We start from the raw sequence: 10,496 nt of genomic DNA on the forward strand, positions 1-10,496 counted from the left end.
CTCTTATTATTAACATATATTGATTCTTAAATAAACTGTTTGGAAATAATGGAGACCCTCTCATAGAGTTAATTTCACAATTTATTTGTGTTGGTTTTAGTGGTTTCACCATAGAGATTTAGTATATTATATTTAGTATAAAGTAAAGTTATTTTAAATTAATTAAATAACCACATTTTGGCGGATGTGAAGTTGTAGACAAATCCATATGCCACCTAGTTTTGCAGGAATCAAATGAATGTTGATTTATTTCAGAATATTGCAGGATATATATATATATATATATATATATATACATTATTATTTTTAAAAAAACGTTTTCTGAAGAAAATGCATGGTTTGGAAAACCTGTATTTCAGGTGGAATTGTCTGTATAAATTTGCATTTCTATAGAGTTTCGTGGGTGATGGCAAATTAATAGCTCAGTCAAAGAAAATTTCTAATTTTAGAGCAAATAATACAATTGTATGTTACTGCAAAATGTTTAAATTTAACTGCAATAAAGTTAGATTATAGCAAAGTTTTTGTATGCAGTACTGTATTTATTTAAATAGAGCAAATAATGGTTGGTTTCAGCAGGCCTGTTGTATAAGATATTTTTTTTTTATGGGTACTAGGTTTGGTAAACTTTGTTTATTTTTACTGCTGGGATTTATAGATTGTCTGTAGCTTGCTAAATCTTAAATAACCCCTGTGCCTGAACACAGTGTAATCTATATGGCCCACGTGCACTTTCTGTCTCTTTGTGTTGAAAAAAGATTTAAAAAGCATGCAATGAGAGGCGGCCCTCATGGGCTTGGAAGTTGGCATATGGGCCTACCTATGTTTAGTTTAAACTAAGAGTTCCAAGAGAAAAAAAAGCGGATTTGATGATAGAAGTAAATTGGAAAGTTGATTAAAATTAAAAGTCTTGTCTAAATAATGAAAGTTTATACTAGACTGTCCCTTTAACTCTTGTATTTTTCTTGTTTTTGGAAACTGGATACTTTTTATTGTTGAGCCAGTTTTCTATCAGTTGTCCCTGCTAGACATGTTGTGTGTGTTTTTTTTCTTCAAATGTTTTTATTGGTCACCGCATGGATTTTAAACAATTTAATTTGAGAGTAAAATAGTTTTAGAATTTTTGTTTTCTGTAAAAATCTAATGAATTTTACAGACGTGTTGTGTTGGTCCCATCTAAATGTTTTTACAAAACAAAAGCTTTACAGTACTATGTAATAGTTGCCATAGTCAGGTTAAAGTGATTGACTTCTGCTCCTTTATAAATGGAATATAAGGTACATCTTATAAAGATAGTAATTTTCGTGCACATTTTTTTTTTTTTTTTTTTTACAAAGGATTCATTTGTGTGAATGTGTTACACCCAGAGCTCAAGCTTGTCTTATACATATGTTAATGTAAATTCCTTCCTGTTGGGGGAAGGTGCAAGAGGTAGATGGCAAGGTATATTGTGAGTGTGTGACACACTACTTTGATTTATAAGCACAAACATTTTTTTTTTTTTTTTTAACATTTTTCACTGTTTAAACAAAAAACATATGAAGGGTGTTTAATTTAGCCTGCATTTTCAATTTGGTCTATATTTTAGGACTACAAATGTTTTTTGTTTTGTTTTTAAATGCTTGATTTCCGCTCCTTATATACAAAGTTATCTCCTTTACAGAAAGTCTAAGTTGCTTAACTTCTGTTTAGTCTGGTGTTTCATTGCCCTATAGATATGATAATTCCTTGCATTTAGGGCAGGTAAAATAGTCTGGCAAACTATGCTGTGAGAGACACACTATTCTAAGTCTGTTCCCCAGATTTAAAATAAAGAATATTGAGCAGTGGTTAGGAAAACTAAATTTAACTATATTACCACCTCTGCTGCAATGCTAACCTGCTTATAAACAGATCTAATTATTACCCCTTTTAGGTAGCTTAACTGCTATGTCTTTTGTTGTGTAAAATTAGCATCTCAATGGTATCTTGTACATCCTATGTTAACATTTAAAAAAAAAAAAACTACTGTTCTGTGAGAGACACACTATTCAGAGTCTGTTCTAGTATATTTATTTTATTTTATATTTTAGTTCTAACGGCTATCTGTTAAAAATGCCTGGGAAAAACTATATTTCACAGGAAATTTGTGATTATTTTAACAATTATATTCATAAATACAAGGGTCCATTCCTCATCCCAGTAGCTAAGTACCCAAACTGTGAAAGTGTTTTTGAGATACTCACTAAGGTAATATCTATTAAAAAGATTAATAATAATAAAAGAAAATGTATGATAGCGCAGGCAGTGATGTCAACAATAAGGGGACTAACAAATATTATTGGAGACTTGACAGAGCAAAATACAGATCTTAAATTAAAGTTAGAAAAAGCACAGTCTGATAGAGATTGTATTAAACTTTCTGCTTTAACTAACACCATGCAGATCGGTAAATTACAACGTCAATTAAAATTAACAGAATACAGCAGAAACGAATACTCAAATAAAATGACTGAGTTACAAATGAAAATAAAACAAGAAGAAAAAACAATTAGTGATATTTCTAGGAACAATGCAGATAGTGATCACTTACTGCCACAAAGGAAAGAGCCAAAACAAGTAATAAAACACGATAAAATGCAAATGGGCCCCACTAAAAACCCAAGTTCTGTTCCAATTTGCCCCTGTCATAATATCTGAGAATTTTAACAACCTGAAAGTTCCTAAAGGTTTTTCAAATCAGACTAGGCCAATGACTGTAGCAGATAAAGACATTTTTAAGAAATGGTGGGGCACAATCCCCACAAACAGCTTTAATAACTTTTCACATTGGTTTCACAAGGGAACTGAAAAAGCCATAAAATTAGGTATGAGCATGCAGGAATGGACAGAATTGCTTCAAGATGCAATGGGCCCCTATGCAACAGGTTATTAGGATTCACCTCAAGCATATGTGATCAGGCTGAGAGAATAGTTAAAACCTTTTTCCATTTTACTAGTCTAGATAAAGAGATTAGTGAAATTACCATGAGACCTCTAGATGGGCCATTTGAAGTAGCAAAAAGAGTTTTATTCTGGTATGTGCTGTGCCAGCCACAGACCCAAATGGTCTGGGGGTTACCAGCTCACATACAGAGGGTACTTCAAGCTCTCCCCAGAAAATGTCAGGAGTTTGTAAAGCTGTATGATCCAAACTCCACAAACCTAGATATGGTGCTCACTAGAGCTGAGAAGTGGTGGCAGTCAATGGAGAACAATCTGACTATTCACAGGAAGGAATCAGAGATGGGTAATAGAAGGAATGTTTGTGGATATCAGAATAGTAGAGCATCAAATACAAGAAACTGGAGAGACAGGAATTTAATTGGCGACATTAACAGAGGAGAAAACAAGTGTAAAAAATGGAGGCTGAGGCCAAATGAGATAAGCAATAAGGCCTTAAGTTATTGGGAACTCAAACAAAAAAACAGGAGAATGAGAGATGAAATTGGGTTTCTAAAGAAACAGCTGACAGAGCTGGAGGGCTCAAATTAAATCATTCATTTTTGTTTATAAGCACATTTGTTTGCAGTGCATTTGTATTGTGTTAAGTTCAATTAATAATTTTAAGTGTTTTTCATTAAGTTTAGAATGCATAGTTAATTGTTGCATTTTCTTTCTAAAACAAAAAACAAAAAACAAATTACAGATACCTCCATTGTGATTAGTTTTGGGAGGCCACATGCAATACAATTTCTATGTAAACTGTCTGAAGTCTTATCTTGCAGGATGAAAACCAATGAAGATAGAAGGCTTCTCACCTTTCCTTACAGCTTTTCCCCAATAACACATATTATAGATTGTTGTTTTTTAGGTGTCATCAGGACTGATCTAACCAAGAATCTATGATGGTGGCATTGGACAAATTAAATAAGTATAGAATGTATCACAATGGAGATGTAAAATTGGGCACTAGGCCAAAATAATATATATCATAAAGGGGTAAATAATAATATAGGACAAGCAACATAAGTTTAAGTAAGGGGGCGAATGGGATGATGCAATGAGAGGCACATCCCAACTTGAAGTTAATAACTGTGAATGTGGTTTCTACAGCAGATGGAGTGTTGTAGTGTGAAGTAAATATATGCCTGGTTTTAATCTCTTTTCATTCCTTTGAGGGTCTTGGAAAAAACAAAGTGGTTCAAAGAGAGAGATTTGGTAAAGCAAAAGCAAGGACCAGATGCCAAAAGATAACAACAAAGAACTTCAGTGAACCATTATAACTTTTGTTTTACAGGCACAATTCACACTTTATTAATAAAGATTTTTTACTACACTCATACCCATCTAGTGTACCCGCACTCACACACTCATACATGAACTTTTCCCAATTTTAAGACCATTGTATAAATGTTGCTAATGGGGTTTAGCATAGGATTTTGTGTTTCTATGTATAATTTTAAATTATTTTTTTTAAGAAATTGTATAAAGTTAGACTAAGAATTGACAGTCCTAGGAAAGTACAGAAGAGCTCATATCGCCGAGGGAATGATTCCGAAGGGATGGTGGGAGAATTTTCCCTGTAAGGTTTTCTCTCCCACTGTGTTCTTCTGTACTAGTGGGTATAACTAGAAAACAGGGCAACATAGGAGAAGAAAAAGTGAGGGAATTTGGTGACATTTTATCACAGGAATATTAAAATATAGCTCACAGATTTTATACCTGGTAATTCACATAGCTGGTTTATTCAACTAGTTATTTTGTCTAGTGTCTGTCTAAGTAGGACACTCCCAATAGCCTTTGAGTGGCATTTGATAAACCACTCCCTATTGAATTGGGGTATAAAATACTGTAACACCAAAACTTCTCTCTCTTTCTTTCTTTTCTTATCTTACTTATCCTGGAAAGATGGCTGATGGTGGACACCTTGGAAAATGTGGCTAAGTTACATTCCTATGATTATTTTAGCAGTATTGGACAAATTGGTGTTATTGTAATAGAGTTGCCCTGTCTTAAATTGAACTGTTGCTGTAAAATAGATTTGTATATATACCTGTAAATATTTCTCTTATTATTAACATATATTGAGTCCTAAATAAACTGTTTGGAAATAATGGAGACCCTCTCATAGAGTTTATTTCACAATTTATTTGTGTTGGTTTTAGTGGTTTTACCATAGAGATTTAGTATATTATATTTAGTATAAAGTAAAGTTATTTTAAATTAATTAAATAACCACACACTTGCTTTCCTTTGAAAAACACTAACCCCCTTAACCTAACACCCCTAACCTAACACCCTTAGGTACCCCTAAAAAAAACTAACACCTGAAAAATAAAATAACCTAACTATACAGAAAAAAATATAGATTTTTTTTACCAAAAATAAAAAAACTGTTATGCCTAAAAACTCTCAAACTAAAGCCCCACTTTAAAAAAAAAAAAAAAAAAAAACGCACCCAAAATTAAAAACCTATACTAACACTAAACTATAGCAATAGCTCTTTAAAGGGCTTTTTGTAGGGCATTGCCCTAAAGTGACTTAGCTCTTTTTCAAACAAAAAAAAAAACCACTACCCCATTTAACAAGTAACTCCCCATGCCCCACCAAAAAAAAGCTATCTAAAGAAAACCTACTCTAAAAATTGCCCTGAAAAGGGCATTTGGCTTGACATTGTCCTTAGAAAGGCATTTAGCTCTTTTGCTAAACCAAAGCTCCACCAAAAAAACCCTATTCAAAAAATAATTTCACCCAAAAAACTCCTATCACTAAACCCCAAAGGTTGTACTCACCAAAATTGAATCTGACTCTACATGGCGGCATCACGCCATCATCTTCCCGGTGGCGCTCCATCATCTGGTGGTCTTCTATCTTCATCCTGGTGGCAGACTTCTAGCTTTGTCGATCTTCTTATATTTGGATCTTTCATAGCTGATGTCCTCTTTATGCAGTCACCCGCTACACACTGTATATTGAATGCAAGGTACCCCCTTATATACTTATATACCCTTGCATTTCTATTGGTTGGTTTTCATTTTAAAATTTAAATCAACCAGTAGATGATACTAGGCTAGATTTTTTTTTGTTGAACTCATTTAATTTGAAAACAATAAAAAAACACACCTAAGCTGCAGTGACGTGCAGTGAGGTCAGAGGCTGGTGAGGCACTAGATATGATACAACGGAGAAACACATGTACAGAGGGCCGCAAGTACCCCCAACAGGGCAGGTTTAAATGATAGCTGAACCAGTGCACACGTGACATAATCAGATGATGGGTGAGAGCAAGTTAGTAACCACTGAGTTACTGATCAGCTGATTACTTCACCTGTGCACTGATTCAGCTATAATGAAAACCTGGTCTGTTGGGGGTACTTGAGGACCATTGTTGAGAAACACTGCACTAAAGCACCAGCTCATCGGAAATGTATTGATTACCTGGAGAATAAAGCACACATACTCTGCTCACTGACACCCACACACACTCTGCTCACATACACACTCACACAATTCTGTGGCACAGTGCCAGTTAATAATAATTAGAATGATACACAATCTCTTCTCTACTCAGTACTTTATTGTAAAAATAGAAATAATTTACCATACAAATTTTACACAAAGGACAATTTATCAATACTGCCAACACAGCTGCTGCTGTAATATGGTGTTCACACTTAGGTATGCTCTTCAACAAAGGACACCAAAGGATACCAAAATAATGAAGTACATAATAATAAAAGTAAAATATAAAGTTTATTTATTATTTTTTTGTGCAATTTCTATCTGAATGATGGAAATGTAATTATGACTTTCATGTTCCTTTCAAAAACTAATTTGATTTGCTGACATGGGACCAGTAATAGTTGATGCTAATTCTCAAAATAGAAATAACTAGAAAAGTCTATTAAAATAGCATGCTCTACCTCAATCATTAAAGTTTAATTTTAAATGTCTCCATTTGACTATGTGTTTAACCAGTTACTTTACAGTGGCATTATTTCTAAAAACAGTTAACTGCAATAATTACATATATTTTTTAAATTACTCTATCTCCTTTTATTAATATAAACTTGTATAAAAGCAGCACCTATTAAAAACACAATGCAACAGCTTTCAATTGATTTGTGAATTACAAGTTAACAGCAGTCTTTAAATAAATGGAGACACAGAGAAAAATAAAAATAGATTCTGCATCCTCTGACTGAACAGACATAACATATATGGGGTTTGCACCTAATTAAATCAAATAACCATGAAAAAGGGAGACTTAGCAATATTCAATGTCAAAAACTTTAGTTTAAATAATGTGGACACTGCACACTTAACTTCAAAATCTGGGTTTTAAATTATGGATTTAAATTTGAATTTACCCTTTGACTTCCTGTCAGTATTGGGTTATGCTCACTTACTGTCCCCCCCTGTTAATGAGCTGTATCTGAACACAATTTGTGAATCACAAGAGATGTAGAATACTACTTTACTCTTCTGCTTGGTGTCATTTGTTGTTAGGTTACCTCAGCTTCCAGTTGTGTCACATGACCCTGCTCACTGCATCCTCCTTCTGATTAATCTATATATCCTTCAATTGCTAGGAGGCATCAAGAGGGTGCCTCCTATTGGTCCCAATTTTTACTGCTAATATATTGACAGAACACAGGTGGCGCTGCAGCACAGCTTTTCCTTTGACCCATGTACTGCAATGGAGAGAAGCGTTCCTGTACCTGCCTCTCCATAGCATTACCTGGGGGCAAAATATTTTTTTGGGGACTTTTTTTTGTTTTAATTAAATGTAATTAAGCTTTGGCCACATATGGTTGGGTAGGCACTGCCTCCCCTGCCTCTTATGAGTGCACGTCCCTGCTAAGCTGCTATAGTTTATGTGTGAATTCAAACTGATTGGAATGGGGGAAAACAGTTGTCATGATATAAACTTAATATTCATCCAAGGCCTATAGTGGCTGTGTTAATAAAATTTATTTTATGATACCTGGAGCTTACATAAGCAATATTATTTATACATCCTGTCAAATTTAGCCCCATTTCCTTTTTATTTGTTGAAATTTCACTGGAAAAACAAGGCCTATATCCTATGAGATTTGTCACAATGGAGTTACTACACTTCTTTATATCTAGAGTATTTATGTTAATGACTAAATAAATCATACTTGAAATATTACTATTTAGTGACACATTTGGCACTGGTTGCTCACTAAATAGTAGCAGTATGTGAGAGCTTATCACAGTGATCAGCTACCATTGTGGGCATCTACAGGGGGGGGCATCTGCCCCCTTTGATTTTCCTCCCTACCTGTAGTAGAAACTGCAGGAAAAAAGACAACTGAATATCTGTTTTTTTCCTTTTAATCCCCCTGAATGTAGCTCCATTTAGAGGAAGAAACACATTATTTTGGGAGTTACATAGCATTCTGGAAATTGTTCATTATTTCCCTCTCAGCATTGTGCCACTGCAGATCTGGAGGCCCATTTATCAAGCTCCGAATGGAGTTTGAGGGCCCGTGTTTCTGGCTAGTCTGCAGGCTCGCCAGAAACAGCAGTTATGAAGCAGGGGTCTAAAGACCGCTGCTCCATAACCCCATCTGTCTGCTCTGAGCAGGCGGAAAGAGATTGCCACAATTCAACCCGATTGAGTACGATCGGGTTGATTGACACCCCCCTGCTGGCAGCCGATTGGCTGCGAATCTGCAGGGGGTAGCATTGCACCAGCAGCTCACAAGAGCTGCTGGTGCAATGCTGAATAAGGAGAGCATATTGCTCTCCGCATTCAGCGAGGTCTGTCGGACCTGATCCGCACTGTTGGATCAGGTCTGACAGACCTTTGATAAATAGGCCTCCTGGACTCTAATTCCCAGAAAGCATTTTACAGTGGTGAGGAGTGAGCTTCCTGGAAGGCACAAAGTTTTGTATGACATCACACCCTCTCCTTCATTCTATAAGCCCCTTGGACACACTGGGGAAGGCAGCTGGGAGTATTGTCTTCTAACACCTTTTTAACAGCAGCAAAGAATAAGATTCCTTATAAATGGCAATGTGCTTTGTTTGAGTTAACACTTTCTTTACTGGAATAGTTTGTTAAAAGTTTTACTGGTTTAGGCTTTATATGTACAGGTTAACTTTTGTTGGTTCTTTTGTGTTTTGTTTTTATTATGTTTTCTTCTTTATAACTGTATAATGCAAAAGAGCAAATAAACAAAGCACTAAATAATAAATAAAACTATATGCTCCTTCTATTTTAATTTAAATGTTAGGCGTCTGGAGAAATACATTCATTTTATTACACCCAAAATAAAAAAATGTATAAAAGTGTATTTAAGTTTATCTGTCCGACATAATATGCTGTAGCATATCATGTCCGACAGACATCGCTGAATGCTTGTGCAATGCCGCCCCCTGCAGATTGGCCACTAGCAAGGGTGTCAATCAACCTGATCGTATAGGATGGCAGTGGACCAGTTAAGGAGCAGCAGTCGCACGGAAACAGAGGCATCAGGGGCCATTTGGCCCTTGATAAATCGGCCCCTAAGAATTATAATGTAATAGTAAACTAGGACTAGTAGCATTTTGTGATAAATTTCAACCCCTGATTGATATGCTTACATATACAGCTTACTCCCCAGCAAGAAATGCAGATAAACGTTTAAAATCCCAGCAAGGTAGCATCACCGACTCTCTCTTAAATCAAGCAATGTGTGAAAAAAATGTCCACATTTGTGACTCATTTAAAAAAAAACTCTCTCTGTCTCTCAATCTGCTTTTACACTTTCTCACCATAAAACTCTGAATTTTCACAAAAATATTCACTATCATCTCACAACATCCAGACATCTATACACATCAGATTTTACTAGCAAGAAATACAGACAAACTCCAAGCACCCTATCATTTACTCATTTATATAACCACTTTTTCTGATTGATATGAGGCAGTTATCACTTCACCTGACTCGTGGGCTAGATTATGTGTGGAGCCACAAATGTAGCCACCAATCATCAAGATACCAAGAGAACGAATAAAATTTGATAAAAGGAGTAAATTAAAAAGTTGCTTAAAATAGCATGCTCTATCTGAATCCTGGAAGAAAAAAAAAATGGGTTTCATATCCCTTTAATTTACTCATCCATCCATTCTGTGTTTATTAGAATCTTGCATTAATCATGTAGTATTTTACACACTGCTAATAATATGCAATACTGCTGTATAATGAGTATAGAACATGTAAGTGTAGGACATAGAAATAGTATACTGTATAGGACATATTCAGTAATGTATATGATTGCTTAAAGGGACATGAAACCACAAATTTTTCTTTCATGATTTAGATAGAGAATACAATTTTAAACAACATTCCAATTCACTTTTATTATCTAATTTTCTTCATTCTTTAGAAATCCTTTGTTGAAGAAATAGAAACAATCACATGAGGAATCTATGTGCAGCCACCAATCAGCAGCTACTGAGCCTATTTAGATATGCTTTATAACAAAGGATTTCAAGAGAATTAAGCAAATTAGATTATA

Source organism: Bombina bombina, chromosome 2 (genome assembly GCF_027579735.1).
Source record: "Bombina bombina isolate aBomBom1 chromosome 2, aBomBom1.pri, whole genome shotgun sequence".
NCBI classification, from domain to species: domain Eukaryota; kingdom Metazoa; phylum Chordata; class Amphibia; order Anura; family Bombinatoridae; genus Bombina; species Bombina bombina.